General features: G+C 41.0%; 2 non-coding genes across 2 annotated transcripts; both read right to left on the reverse strand.

Annotated features, from left to right (window-relative positions):
* Window positions 1–10,426: 10,426 nt before the first annotated feature.
* trnan-guu (transfer RNA asparagine (anticodon GUU)) lies at window positions 10,427–10,500 on the reverse strand. The gene has a single exon. It is a non-coding gene; the product is annotated as a tRNA-Asn (tRNA).
* Window positions 10,501–11,343: 843 nt separating this feature from the next.
* trnan-guu (transfer RNA asparagine (anticodon GUU)) lies at window positions 11,344–11,417 on the reverse strand. The gene has a single exon. It is a non-coding gene; the product is annotated as a tRNA-Asn (tRNA).
* Between the last annotated feature and the right edge of the window lie 4,198 nt (window positions 11,418–15,615).

Below are 15,615 nucleotides of genomic sequence, written 5' to 3' on the forward strand. Positions count from 1 at the left end.
CATTTCTGTGGGTGGAAATGACCTTGCATGTGACATATGTAGTTTAACTGCTGTTAAATTAGGAAAAAATGCACTTTTCTACCCTGGGTGGGCATGAACCACCAACCTTTTTGGTTAACAACCGATAAAGCCACAGAGACCACACTTTTTCCTAAATGAAGCTTTCTGGGGCTGCAAAAGCTCAGACAAGAAGCATCATGTCATGTAACATTTCTTTTGGGTGATAAAGAATAGTATGAGAAATATGTAGTTTAATTGCAGTAAAAACTGTAAGAACGACACTTTACGTCCCTGGGTGGGCTTGAACCACCAACCTTTCGGTTAACACACGAACGCGCTAACCTATTGCGCCACAGAGACCATACTACTTTTTATTGAAGCCTTCTAGGCATGCAAAAGATCAGATAAGAAGCATCATGTCAAATAACATTTCTGTTGGGTGGAAATGACCTTGCATGTGACATATCTATTTAACTGCTGTTAAATTAGGAAAAAATGCATTTTCTACCCTGGGTGGGCATGAACCACCAACTTTTTGGTTAACAACCGATAGCCACAGAGACCACATTCTTTCCTAAATAAAGCTTTCTGGGGCTGCAAAAGCTCAGACAAGAAGCATAATGTCATGTAACATTTCTTTGGGTGATAAAAACATAGTATGAGAAATATGTAGTTTAATTGCAGTAATAATTGTAAGAACGACACTTACGTCCCTGGGTGGGCTTGAAGTTTAATTGCAGTAAAAATCGTAAGAACGACACTTTACGCCCCTGGGTGGCTTGCACAACCACCAACCTTTCGGTTAACAGCCGAACGCGCTAACCTATTGCGCCACAGAGACCATGCACCTTTTCTATTTGAAGCCTTCTGGGCATGCAAAAGCTCAGATAAGAAGCATCATGTCAAATAACATTTTGTTGTTGGAAATGACCTTGCATGTGACATATGTAGTTTAACTGCTGTTAAACTAGGAAAAAATGCACTTTTCTACCCTGGGTGGGCATGAACCACCAACCTTTTTGGTTAACAACCGATAGCTTTCGGGGCTGCAAAAGCTCAGACAAGAAGCATCATGTCATGTAACATTTCTTTTGGGTGATAAAGAAATAGTATGAGACATATGTAGTTTAACTAAATAAAAATGGCAACAAAGACACTTACGTCCCTGGGTGGGCTTGAACCACCAACCTTTCGGTTAACAGCCGAACGCGCTAACCTATTGCGCCACAGAGACCATACTACTTTCTTCTTTGAAGCTTCTAGGCATGCAAAAGCTCAGATAAGAAGCATCATGTCAAATAACATTTCTGTGTGGAAATGACCTTGCATGTGACATATGTAGTTTAACTGCTGTTAAATTAGGAAAAAATGTACTTTTCTACCCTGGGTGGGCATGAACCACCAACCTTTTTGGTTAACAACCGATAGCACCACAGAGACCACACATCTTTCCAAAATGAAGCTTTCTGGGGCTGCAAAAGCTCAGACAAGCAGCATAATGTCATGTAACATTTCTTTTGGGTGATAAAGAAATAGTATGAGAAATATGTAGTTTAATTGCAGTAAAAATTGTAAGAACGACACTTTAAGTCCCTGGGTGGGCTTGAACCACCAACCTTCGGTTAACAGCCGAACGCGCTAACCGATTGCGCCACAGAGACCATGTCCTTTCTATTTGAAGCCTTCTGGGCATGCAAAAAGCTCAGATAAGAAGCATCATGTCAAATAACATTTCTGTTGGGTGGAAATGACCTTGCATGTGACATATGTAGTTTAACTGCTGTTAAATTAGGAAAAAATGCACTTTTCTACCCTGGGTGGGCATGAACCACCAACTTTTTGGTTAACAACCGATAAAGCCACAGAGACCACACTTCTTTCCTAAATGAAGCTTTCTGGGGCTGCAAAAGCTCAGACAAGAAGCATCATGTCATGTAACATTTATTTTGGGTGATAAAGAAATAGTATTAGAAATGTGTAGTTTAATTGCAGTAAAAATTAAAAAACACTTTACGTCCCTGGGTGGGCTTGAACCACCAACCTTTCGGTTAACAGCCGAACGCGCTAACCTATTGCGCCACAGAGACCATACTACTTTCTTTTTTGAAGCCTTCTAGGCATGCAAAAGCTCAGATAAGAAGCATCATGTCAAATAACATTTCTGTTGGGTGGAAATGACCTTGCATGTGACATTTCTAGTTTAACTGCTGTTAAATTAAGAAAAAAATGCACTTTTCAACCCTGGGTGGGCATGAACCACCAACCTTTTTGGTTAACAACGGATAGCGCCACAGAGACCACACATCTTTCCTAAATAAAGCTTTCTGGGGCTGCAAAAGCTCAGACAGAAGCATCATGTCATGGTAACATTTCTTTTGGGTGATAAAGAAAATAGTATGAAGACATATGTAGTTTAACTAACTAAAAAATGGCAACAAAGACACTTTACGTCCCTGGGTGGGCTTGACCACCAACTCTTCGGTAACAGGCCCGAACGCAGCTAACCTATTGCGCCACAGAGGACCATACTACCTTTCTTCTTTGAAGACTTCTAGGCATGCATAAGCTCAGATAAGAAGCATCATGTCAAATAACATTTCTGTTGGGTGGAAATGACCTTGCATGTGACATATGTAGTTTAACTGCTGTTAAATTAGAAAAAAATGTACTTTTCTACCCTGGGTGGGCATGAACCACCAACCTTTTTGGTTAACAACCGATAGCGCCACAGAGACCACACTTCTTTCCAAAATGAAGCTTTCCGGGGCTGCAAAAGCTCAGACAAGCAGCATTATCTCATGTAACATTTCTTTTGGGTGATAAAGAAATAGTATGAGAAATATGTAGTTTAATTGCAGTAAAAATTGTAAGAACGACACTTTACGTCCCTGGGTGGGCTTGAACCACCAACCTTTCGGTTAACAGCCGAACGCGCTAACCGATTGCACCACAGAGACCATGTAATTTTGCTATATGAAGCCTTCTGGGCATGCAAAAGCTCAGATAAGAAGCATCATGTCATATAACATTTCTGTTGGGTGGGAAAGACCTTGCATGAGACATATGTAGTTTAACTGAATAAAAACGGCAACAGAGACACTTTACGTCCCTGGTGGGCTTGAACACCAACCTTCGTTAACAGCCGAACGCGCTAACCGATTGCGCCCCAAGAGCCCATGTATTTTTGCTATTATGAAGCCTTCTGGGATGCCAAAAGCTCAGATAGGAAGCATCATGTCAAATAACATTTCTGTTGGGTGGAAATGACCTTACATGTGACATATCTAGTTTAACTGCTTGCTGTTAAATTAGGAAAAAATGCACTTTTCTTCCCTGGGTGGGCATGAACCACCAACCTTTTTTGGTTAACAACCGATTAGCGCCACAGAGACCACACATCTTTCCTAAATAAAGCTTTCTGGGGCTGCAAAAGCTCAGACAAGAAGCATAATGTCATGTAACATTTCTTTTGGGTGATAAAGACATAGTATGAGAAATATGTAGTTTAATTGCAGTAAAAACCGTAAGAACGACACTTTACGTCCCTGGGTGTGCTTGAACCACCAACCTTTCGGTTAACAGCCGATTGCGCCACAGAGACCATGCAACTTTTCTATTTGAAGCCTTCTGGGCATGCAAAAGCTCAGATAAGAAGCATCATGTCAAATAACATTTCTGTTGGGTGGAAATGACCTTGCATGTGACATATGTAGTTTAACTGCTGTTAAACTAGGAAAAAATGCACTTTTCTACCGTGGGTGGGCATGAACCACCAATCTTTTTGGTTAACAACCGATAAAGCCACAGAGACCACACTTCTTTCCTAAATGAAGCTTTCTGGGGCTGCAAAAGCTCAGATAAGAAGCATCATGTCATATAACATTTCTGTTGGGTGGAAATGACCTCTCATGTGACATATGTAGTTTAACTGCTGTTAAATTAGGAAAAAATGCACTTTTCTTCCCTGGGTGGGCATGAACCACCAACCTTTTTGGTTAACAACCGATAGCGCCACAGAGACCACACTTCTTTCCAAAATGAAGCTTTCCGGGGCTGCAAAAGCTCAGACAAGCAGCATTATCTCATGTAACATTTCTTTTGGGTGATAAAGAAATAGTATGAGAAATATGTAGTTTAATTGCAGTAAAAATTGTAAGAACGACACTTTACGTCCCTGGGTGGGCTTGAACCACCAACCTTTCGGTTAACAGCCGAACGCGCTAACCGATTGCACCACAGAGACCATGTAATTTTGCTATATGAAGCCTTCTGGGCATGCAAAAGCTCAGATAAGAAGCATCATGTCATATAACATTTCTGTTGGGTGGGAAAGACCTTGCATGAGACATATGTAGTTTAACTGAATAAAAAACGGCAACAGAGACACTTTACGTCCCTGGGTGGGCTTGAACCATCAACCTTTCGGTTAACAGCCGAACGCGCTAACCGATTGCGCCACAGAGACCATGTATTTTTGCTATATGAAGCCTTCTGGGCATGCAAAAGCTCAGATAGGAAGCATCATGTCAAATAACATTTCTGTTGGGTGGAAATGACCTTGCATGTGACATATCTAGTTTAACTGCTGTTAAATTAGGAAAAAATGCACTTTTCTTCCCTGGGTGGGCATGAACCACCAACCTTTTTGGTTAACAACCGATAGCGCCACAGAGACCACACATCTTTCCTAAATAAAGCTTTCTGGGGCTGCAAAAGCTCAGACAAGAAGCATAATGTCATGTAACATTTCTTTTGGGTGATAAAGACATAGTATGAGAAATATGTAGTTTAATTGCAGTAAAAACCGTAAGAACGACACTTTACGTCCCTGGGTGTGCTTGAACCACCAACCTTTCGGTTAACAGCCGATTGCGCCACAGAGACCATGCAACTTTTCTATTTGAAGCCTTCTGGGCATGCAAAGCTCAGATAAGAAGCATCATGTCAATAACATTTCTGTTGGGTGGAAATGACCTTGCATGTGACATATGTAGTTTAACTGCTGTTTAAACTAGGAAAAATGCACTTTTCTACCGTGGGTGGGCATGAACCACCAATCTTTTGGTTAACAACCGATAAAGCCACAGAGACGACACTTCTTTCCTAAATGAAGCTTTCTGGGGCTGCAAAAGCTCAGATAAGAAGCATCATGTCATATAACATTTCTGTTGGGTGGAAATGACCTCTCATGTGACATATGTAGTTTAACTGCTGTTAAATTAGGAAAAAATGCACTTTTCTTCCCTGGGTGGGCATGAACCACCAACCTTTTTGGTTAACAACCGATAGCGCCACAGAGACCACACATCTTTCCTAAATAAAGCTTTCTGGGGCTGCAAAAGCTCAGACAAGAAGCATAATGTCATGTAACATTTCTTTTGGGTGATAAAGACATAGTATGAGAAATATGTAGTTTAATTGCAGTAAAAACCGTAAGAACGACACTTTACGTCCCTGGGTGTGCTTGAACCACCAACCTTTCGGTTAACAGCCGAACGCGCTAACCGATTGCGCCACAGAGAGCATGTATTTTTGCTATATGAAGCCTTCTGGGCATGCAAAAGCTCAGATAAGAAGCATCATGTCATATAACATTTCTGTTGGGTGGAAATGAACTCTCATGTGACATATGTAGTTTAACTGCTGTTAAATTAGGAAAAAATGCACTTTTCTACCCTGGGTGGGCATGAACCACCAACCTTTTTGGTTAACAACCGATAGCGCCACAGAGACCACACTTCTTTCCTAAATGAAGCTTTCTGGGGCTGCAAAAGCTCAGACAAGAAGCATCATGTCATGTAACATTTCTTTTGGGTGATAAAGAAATAATATGAGAAATATGTAGTTTATTTGCAGTAAAAATTGTAAGAACGACACTTTACGTCCCTGGGTGGGCTTGAAGTTTAATTGCAGTAAAAATCGTAAGAACGACACTTTACGTCCCTGGGTGGGCTTGCACCACCAACCTTTCGGTTAACAGCCTAACGCGCTAACCTATTGCACCACAGAGACCATGCCAATTTCTTATTTGAAGCCTTCTAGGCATGCAAAAGCTCAGATAAGAAGCATCATGTCAAATAACATTTCTGTTGGGTGGAAATGACCTTGCATGTGACATATCTAGTTTAACTGCTGTTAAATTAGGAAAAAATGCACTTTTTCTACCCTGGGTGGGCATGAACCACCAACCTTTTTGGTTAACAACCGATAGCGCCACAGAGACCACACATCTTTCCCAAATGAAGCTTTCTGGGGCTGCAAAAGCTCAGACAAGAAGCATAATGTCATGTAACATTTCTTTTGGGTGATAGAGACATGGTATGAGAAATATGTAGTTTAATTGCAGTAAAAATCGTAAGAATGACACTTTACGTCGCTGGGTGGGCTTGAACCACCAACCTTTCGGTTAACAGCCGAACGCGCTAACCGATTGCGCCACAGAGACCATGCTTCTTTTCTATTCGAAGCCTTCTGGGCATGCAAAAGCTCAGATAAGAAGCATCATGTCAAATAACATTTCTGTTGGGTGGAAATGACCTTGCATGTGACATATGTAGTTTAACTGCTGTTAAATTAGGAAAAAATGCACTTTTCTACCCTGGGTGGGCATGAACCACCAACCTTTTTGGTTAACAACCGATAAAGCCACAGAGACCACACTTCTTTCCTAAATGAAGCTTTCTGGGGCTGCAAAAGCTCAGACAAGAAGCATCATGTCATGTAACATTTCTTTGGGTGATAAAGAAATAGTATGAGAAATATGTAGTTTAATTGCAGTAAAAACTGTAAGAACGACACTTTACGTCCCTGGGTGGGCTTGAACCACCAACCTTTCGGTTAACAGCCGAACGCGCTAACCTATTGCGCCACAGAGACCATACTACTTTCTTATTTGAAGCCTTCTAGGCATGCAAAAGATCAGATAAGAAGCATCATGTCAAATAACATTTCTGTTGGGTGGAAATGACCTTGCATGTGACATATCTAGTTTAACTGCTGTTAAATTAGGAAAAAATGCACTTTTCTACCCTGGGTGGGCATGAACCACCAAACTTTTTGGTTAACAACCGATAGCGCCACAGAGACCACACATCTTTCCTAAATAAAGCTTTCTGGGGCTGCAAAAGCTCAGACAAGAAGCATAATGTCATGTAACATTTCTTTTGGGTGATAAAGACATAGTATGAGAAATATGTAGTTTAATTGCAGTAATAATTGTAAGAACGACACTTTACGTCCCTGGGTGGGCTTGAAGTTTAATTGCAGTAAAAATCGTAAGAACGACACTTTACGCCCCTGGGTGGGCTTGCACCACCAACCTTTCGGTTAACAGCCGAACGCGCTAACCTATTGCGCCACAGAGACCATGCACCTTTTCTATTTGAAGCCTTCTGGGCATGCAAAAGCTCAGATAAGAAGCATCATGTCAAATAACATTTCTGTTGTTTGGAAATGACCTTGCATGTGACATATGTAGTTTAACTGCTGTTAAACTAGGAAAAAATGCACTTTTCTACCCTGGGTGGGCATGAACCACCAACCTTTTTGGTTAACAACCGATAAAGCCACAGAGACCACACTTCTTTCCTAAATGAAGCTTTCTGGGGCTGCAAAAGCTCAGACAAGAAGCATCATGTCATGTAACATTTCTTTTGGGTGATAAAGAAATAGTATGAGACATATGTAGTTTAACTAAATAAAAAATGGCAACAAAGACACTTTACGTCCCTGGGTGGGCTTGAACCACCAACCTTTCGGTTAACAGCCGAACGCGCTAACCTATTGCGCCACAGAGACCATACTACTTTCTTCTTTGAAGACTTCTAGGCATGCATAAGCTCAGATAAGAAGCATCATGTCAAATAACATTTCTGTTGGGTGGAAATGACCTTGCATGTGACATATGTAGTTTAACTGCTGTTAAATTAGGAAAAAATTTACTTTTCTACCCTGGGTGGGCATGAACCACCAACCTTTTTGGTTAACAACCGATAGCGCCACAGAGACCACACTTCTTTCCTAAATGAAGCTTTCTGGGGCTGCAAAAGCTCAGACAAGAAGCATCATGTCATGTAACATTTCTTTTGGGTGATAAAGAAATAATATGAGAAATATGTAGTTTATTTGCAGTAAAAATTGTAAGAACGACACTTTACGTCCCTGGGTGGGCTTGAAGTTTAATTGCAGTAAAAATCGTAAGAACGACACTTTACGTCCCTGGGTGGGCTTGCACCACCAACCTTTCGGTTAACAGCCTAACGCGCTAACCTATTGCACCACAGAGACCATGCCAATTTCTTATTTGAAGCCTTCTAGGCATGCAAAAGCTCAGATAAGAAGCATCATGTCAAATAACATTTCTGTTGGGTGGAAATGACCTTGCATGTGACATATCTAGTTTAACTGCTGTTAAATTAGGAAAAAATGCACTTTTCTACCCTGGGTGGGCATGAACCACCAACCTTTTTGGTTAACAACCGATAGCGCCACAGAGACCACACATCTTTCCCAAATGAAGCTTTCTGGGGCTGCAAAAGCTCAGACAAGAAGCATAATGTCATGTAACATTTCTTTTGGGTGATAGAGACATGGTATGAGAAATATGTAGTTTAATTGCAGTAAAAATCGTAAGAATGACACTTTACGTCGCTGGGTGGGCTTGAACCACCAACCTTTCGGTTAACAGCCGAACGCGCTAACCGATTGCGCCACAGAGACCATGCTTCTTTCTATTCGAAGCCTTCTGGGCATGCAAAAGCTCAGATAAGAAGCATCATGTCAAATAACATTTCTGTTGGGTGGAAATGACCTTGCATGTGACATATGTAGTTTAACTGCTGTTAAATTAGGAAAAAATGCACTTTTCTACCCTGGGTGGGCATGAACCACCAACCTTTTTGGTTAACAACCGATAAAGCCACAGAGACCACACTTCTTTCCTAAATGAAGCTTTCTGGGGCTGCAAAAGCTCAGACAAGAAGCATCATGTCATGTAACATTTCTTTGGGTGATAAAGAAATAGTATGAGAAATATGTAGTTTAATTGCAGTAAAAACTGTAAGAACGACACTTTACGTCCCTGGGTGGGCTTGAACCACCAACCTTTCGGTTAACAGCCGAACGCGCTAACCTATTGCGCCACAGAGACCATACTACTTTCTTATTTGAAGCCTTCTAGGCATGCAAAAGATCAGATAAGAAGCATCATGTCAAATAACATTTCTGTTGGGTGGAAATGACCTTGCATGTGACATATCTAGTTTAACTGCTGTTAAATTAGGAAAAAATGCACTTTTCTACCCTGGGTGGGCATGAACCACCAAACTTTTTGGTTAACAACCGATAGCGCCACAGAGACCACACATCTTTCCTAAATAAAGCTTTCTGGGGCTGCAAAAGCTCAGACAAGAAGCATAATGTCATGTAACATTTCTTTTGGGTGATAAAGACATAGTATGAGAAATATGTAGTTTAATTGCAGTAATAATTGTAAGAACGACACTTTACGTCCCTGGGTGGGCTTGAAGTTTAATTGCAGTAAAAATCGTAAGAACGACACTTTACGCCCCTGGGTGGGCTTGCACCACCAACCTTTCGGTTAACAGCCGAACGCGCTAACCTATTGCGCCACAGAGACCATGCACCTTTTCTATTTGAAGCCTTCTGGGCATGCAAAAGCTCAGATAAGAAGCATCATGTCAAATAACATTTCTGTTGTTTGGAAATGACCTTGCATGTGACATATGTAGTTTAACTGCTGTTAAACTAGGAAAAATGCACTTTTCTACCCTGGGTGGGCATGAACCACCAACCTTTTTGGTTAACAACCGATAAAGCCACAGAGACCACACTTCTTTCCTAAATGAAGCTTTCTGGGGCTGCAAAAGCTCAGACAAGAAGCATCATGTCATGTAACATTTCTTTTGGGTGATAAAGAAATAGTATGAGACATATGTAGTTTAACTAAATAAAAAATGGCAACAAAGACACTTTACGTCCCTGGGTGGGCTTGAACCACCAACCTTTCGGTTAACAGCCGAACGCGCTAACCTATTGCGCCACAGAGACCATACTACTTTCTTCTTTGAAGACTTCTAGGCATGCATAAGCTCAGATAAGAAGCATCATGTCAAATAACATTTCTGTTGGGTGGAAATGACCTTGCATGTGACATATGTAGTTTAACTGCTGTTAAATTAGGAAAAAATTTACTTTTCTACCCTGGGTGGGCATGAACCACCAACCTTTTTGGTTAACAACCGATAGCGCCACAGAGACCACACATCTTTCCAAAATGAAGCTTTCTGGGGCTGCAAAAGCTCAGACAAGCAGCATAATGTCATGTAACATTTCTTTTGGGTGATAAAGAAATAGTATGAGAAATATGTAGTTTAATTGCAGTAAAAATTGTAAGAACGACACTTTAAGTCCCTGGGTGGGCTTGAACCACCAACCTTTCGGTTAACAGCCGAACGCGCTAACCGATTGCGCCACAGAGACCATGCTCCTTTTCTATTTGAAGCCTTCTGGGCATGCAAAAGCTCAGATAAGAAGCATCATGTCAAATAACATTTCTGTTGGGTGGAAATGACCTTGCATGTGACATATGTAGTTTAACTGCTGTTAAATTAGGAAAAAATGCACTTTTCTACCCTGGGTGGGCATGAACCACCAACCTTTTTGGTTAACAACCGATAAAGCCACAGAGACCACACTTCTTTCCTAAATGAAGCTTTCTGGGGCTGCAAAAGCTCAGACAAGAAGCATCATGTCATGTAACATTTATTTTGGGTGATAAAGAAATAGTATTAGAAATGTGTAGTTTAATTGCAGTAAAAATTAAAAAACACTTTACGTCCCTGGGTGGGCTTGAACCACCAACCTTTCGGTTAACAGCCGAACGCGCTAACCTATTGCGCCACAGAGACCATACTACTTTCTTTTTTGAAGCCTTCTAGGCATGCAAAAGCTCAGATAAGAAGCATCATGTCAAATAACATTTCTGTTGGGTGGAAATGACCTTGCATGTGACATTTCTAGTTTAACTGCTGTTAAATTAGGAAAAAATGCACTTTTCAACCCTGGGTGGGCATGAACCACCAACCTTTTTGGTTAACAACGGATAGCGCCACAGAGACCACACATCTTTCCTAAATAAAGCTTTCTGGGGCTGCAAAAGCTCAGACAAGAAGCATAATGTCATGTAACATTTCTTTTGGGTGATAAAGACATAGTATGAGAAATATGTAGTTTAATTGCAGTAAAAACTGTAAGAACGACACTTTACGTCCCTGGGTGGGCTTGAAGTTTAATTGCAGTAAAAATCGTAAGGACGACACTTTACGTCCCTGGGTGGGCTTGAACCACCAACCTTTCGGTTAACAGCCGAACGCGCTATCCGATTGCGCCACAGAGACCATGTATTTTTGCTATATGAAGCCTTCTGGGCATGCAAAAGCTCAGATAAGAAGCATCATGTCATATAACATTTCTGTTGGGTGGAAATGACCTCTCATGTGACATATGTAGTTTAACTGCTGTTAAATTAGGAAAAAATGCACTTTTCTACCCTGGGTGGGCATGAACCACCAACCTTTTTGGTTAACAACCGATAAAGCCACAGAGACCACACTTCTTTTCTAAATGAAGCTTTCTGGGGCTGCAAAAGCTCAGACAAGAAGCATCATGTCATGTAACATTTCTTTTGGGTGATAAAGAAATAGTATGAGAAATATGTAGTTTAATTGCAGTAAAAACTGTAAGAACGACACTTTACGTCCCTGGGGGCTTGAACCACCAACCTTTCGGTTAACAGCCGAACGCGCTAACCGATTGCGCCACAGAGACCATGTATTTTTGCTATATGAAGCCTTCTGGGCATGCAAAAGCTCAGATAAGAAGCATCATGTCATATAACATTTCTGTTGGGTGGAAATGAACTCTCATGTGACATATGTAGTTTAACTGCTGTTAAATTAGGAAAAAATGCACTTTTCTACCCTGGGTGGGCATGAACCACCAACCTTTTTGGTTAACAACCGATAGCGCCACAGAGACCACACTTCTTTCCTAAATGAAATTTTCTGGGGCTGCAAAAGCTCAGACAAGAAGCATCATGTCATGTAACATTTCTTTTGGGTGATAAAGAAATAGTATGAGAAATATGTAGTTTATTTGCAGTAAAAATTGTAAGAACGACACTTTACGTCCCTGGGTGGGCTTGAAGTTTAATTGCAGTAAAAATCGTAAGAACGACACTTTACGTCCCTGGGTGGGCTTGCACCACCAACCTTTCGGTTAACAGCCGAACGCGCTAACCTATTGCACCACAGAGACCATGCCAATTTCTTATTTGAAGCCTTCTAGGCATGCAAAAGCTCAGATAAGAAGCATCATGTCAAATAACATTTCTGTTGGGTGGAAATGACCTTGCATGTGACATATCTAGTTTAACTGCTGTTAAATTAGGAAAAAATGCACTTTTCTACCCTGGGTGGGCATGAACCACCAACCTTTTTGGTTAACAACCGATAAAGCCACAGAGACCACACTTCTTTCCTAAATGAAGCTTTCTGGGGCTGCAAAAGCTCAGACAAGAAGCATCATGTCATGTAACATTTCTTTTGGGTGATAAAGAAATAGTATGAGAAATATGTAGTTTAATTGCAGTAAAAACTGTAAGAACGACACTTTACGTCCCTGGGTGGGCTTGAACCACCAACCTTTCGGTTAACAGCCGAACGCGCTAACCTATTGCGCCACAGAGACCATACTACTTTCTTATTTGAAGCCTTCTGGGCATGCAAAAGCTCAGATAAGAAGCATCATGTCAAATAACATTTCTGTTGGGTGGAAATGACCTTGCATGTGACATATCTAGTTTAACTGCTGTTAAATTAGGAAAAAATGCACTTTTCTACCCTGGGTGGGCATGAACCACCAACCTTTTTGGTTAACAACCGATAGCGCCACAGAGACCACACATCTTTCCTAAATAAAGCTTTCTGGGGCTGCAAAAGCTCAGACAAGAAGCATAATGTCATGTAACATTTCTTTTGGGTGATAAAGACATAGTATGAGAAATATGTAGTTTAATTGCAGTAATAATTGTAAGAACGACACTTTACGTCCCTGGGTGGGCTTGAAGTTTAATTGCAGTAAAAATCGTAAGAACGACACTTTACGCCCCTGGGTGGGTTTGCACCACCAACCTTTCGGTTAACAGCCGAACGCGCTAACCTATTGCGCCACAGAGACCATGCACCTTTTCTATTTGAAGCCTTCTGGGCATGCAAAAGCTCAGATAAGAAGCATCATGTCAAATAACATTTCTGTTGTTTGGAAATGACCTTGCATGTGACATATGTAGTTCAACTGCTGTTAAACTAGGAAAAAATGCACTTTTCTACCCTGGGTGGGCATGAACCACCAACCTTTTTGGTTAACAACCGATAAAGCCACAGAGACCACACTTCTTTCCTAAATGAAGCTTTCTGGGGCTGCAAAAGCTCAGACAAGAAGCATCATGTCATGTAACATTTCTTTTGGGTGATAAAGAAATAGTATGAGACATATGTAGTTTAACTAAATAAAAAATGGCAACAAAGACACTTTACGTCCCTGGGTGGGCTTGAACCACCAACCTTTCGGTTAACAGCCGAACGCGCTAACCTATTGCGCCACAGAGACCATACTACTTTCTTCTTTGAAGACTTCTAGGCATGCATAAGCTCAGATAAGAAGCATCATGTCAAATAACATTTCTGTTGGGTGGAAATGACCTTGCATGTGACATATGTAGTTTAACTGCTGTTAAATTAGGAAAAAATGTACTTTTCTACCCTGGGTGGGCATGAACCACCAACCTTTTTGGTTAACAACCGATAGCGCCACAGAGACCACACATCTTTCCAAAATGAAGCTTTCTGGGGCTGCAAAAGCTCAGACAAGCAGCATAATGTCATGTAACATTTCTTTTGGGTGATAAAGAAATAGTATGAGAAATATGTAGTTTAATTGCAGTAAAAATTGTAAGAACGACACTTTAAGTCCCTGGGTGGGCTTGAACCACCAACCTTTCGGTTAACAGCCGAACGCGCTAACCATTTGCGCCACAGAGACCATGCTTCTTTTCTATTTGAAGCCTTCTGGGCATGCAAAAGCTCAGATAAGAAGCATCATGTCAAATAACATTTCTGTTGGGTGGAAATGACCTTGCATGTGACATATGTAGTTTAACTGCTGTTAAATTAGGAAAAAATGCACTTTTCTACCCTGGGTGGGCATGAACCACCAACCTTTTTGGTTAACAACCGATAAAGCCACAGAGACCACACTTCTTTCCTAAATGAAGCTTTCTGGGGCTGCAAAAGCTCAGACAAGAAGCATCATGTCATGTAACATTTCTTTTGGGTGATAAAGAAATAGTACGAGACATATGTAGTTTAACTAAATAAAAAATGGCAACAAAGACACTTTACGTCCCTGGGTGGGCTTGAACCACCAACCTTTCGGTTAACAGCCGAACTCTCTAACCTATTGCGCCACAGAGACCATACTACTTTCTTCTTTGAAGACTTCTAGGCATGCATAAGCTCAGATAAGAAGCATCATGTCAAATAACATTTCTGTTGGGTGGAAATGACCTTGCATGTGACATATGTAGTTTAACTGCTGTTAAATTAGGAAAAAATGTACTTTTCTACCCTGGGTGGGCATGAACCACCAAACTTTTTGGTTAACAACCGATAGCGCCACAGAGACCACACATCTTTCCAAAATGAAGCTTTCTGGGGCTGCAAAAGCTCAGACAAGAAGCATCATGTCATGTAACATTTCTTTTGGGTGATAAAGAAATAGTATTAGAAATATGTAGTTTAATTGCAGTAAAAATTGTAAGAACGACACTTTAAGTCCCTGGGTGGGCTTGAACCACCAACCTTTCGGTTAACAGCCGAACGCACTAACCGATTGCGCCACAGAGACCATGCTTCTTTTCTATTTGAAGCTTTCTGGGCATGCAAAAGCTCAGATAAGAAGCATCATGTCAAATAACATTTCTGTTGGGTGGAAATGACCTTGCATGTGACATATGTAGTTTAACTGCTGTTAAATTAGGAATAAATGCACTTTTCTACCCTGGGTGGGCATGAACCACCAACCTTTTTGGTTAACAACCGATAAAGCCACAGAGACCACACTTCTTTCCTAAATGAAGCTTTCTGGGGCTGCAAAAGCTCAGACAAGAAGCATCATGTCATGTAACATTTCTTTTGGGTGATAAAGAAATAGTATTAGAAATATGTAGTTTAATTGCAGTAAAAACCGTAAGAACGACACTTTACGTCCCTGGTTGGGCTGGAACCACCAACCTTTCGCTTAACAGCCGAACTCGCTAACCGATTGCGCCACAGAGACCACACTTCTTTCGTAAATGAAGCTTTCTGGGGCTGCAAAAGCTCAGACAAGAAGCATCATGTCATGTAACATTTCTTTTGGGTGATTAAAGAAATAGTATGAGAAATATGTAGTTTAATTGCAGTAAAAATTGTAAGAACGACACTTTACGTCCCTGGGTGGGCTTGAAGTTTAATTGCAGTAAAAATCGTAAGAATG

The sequence above is a fragment of the Denticeps clupeoides genome, unplaced genomic scaffold (genome assembly GCF_900700375.1).
Source record: "Denticeps clupeoides unplaced genomic scaffold, fDenClu1.1, whole genome shotgun sequence".
NCBI lineage: Eukaryota > Metazoa > Chordata > Actinopteri > Clupeiformes > Denticipitidae > Denticeps > Denticeps clupeoides.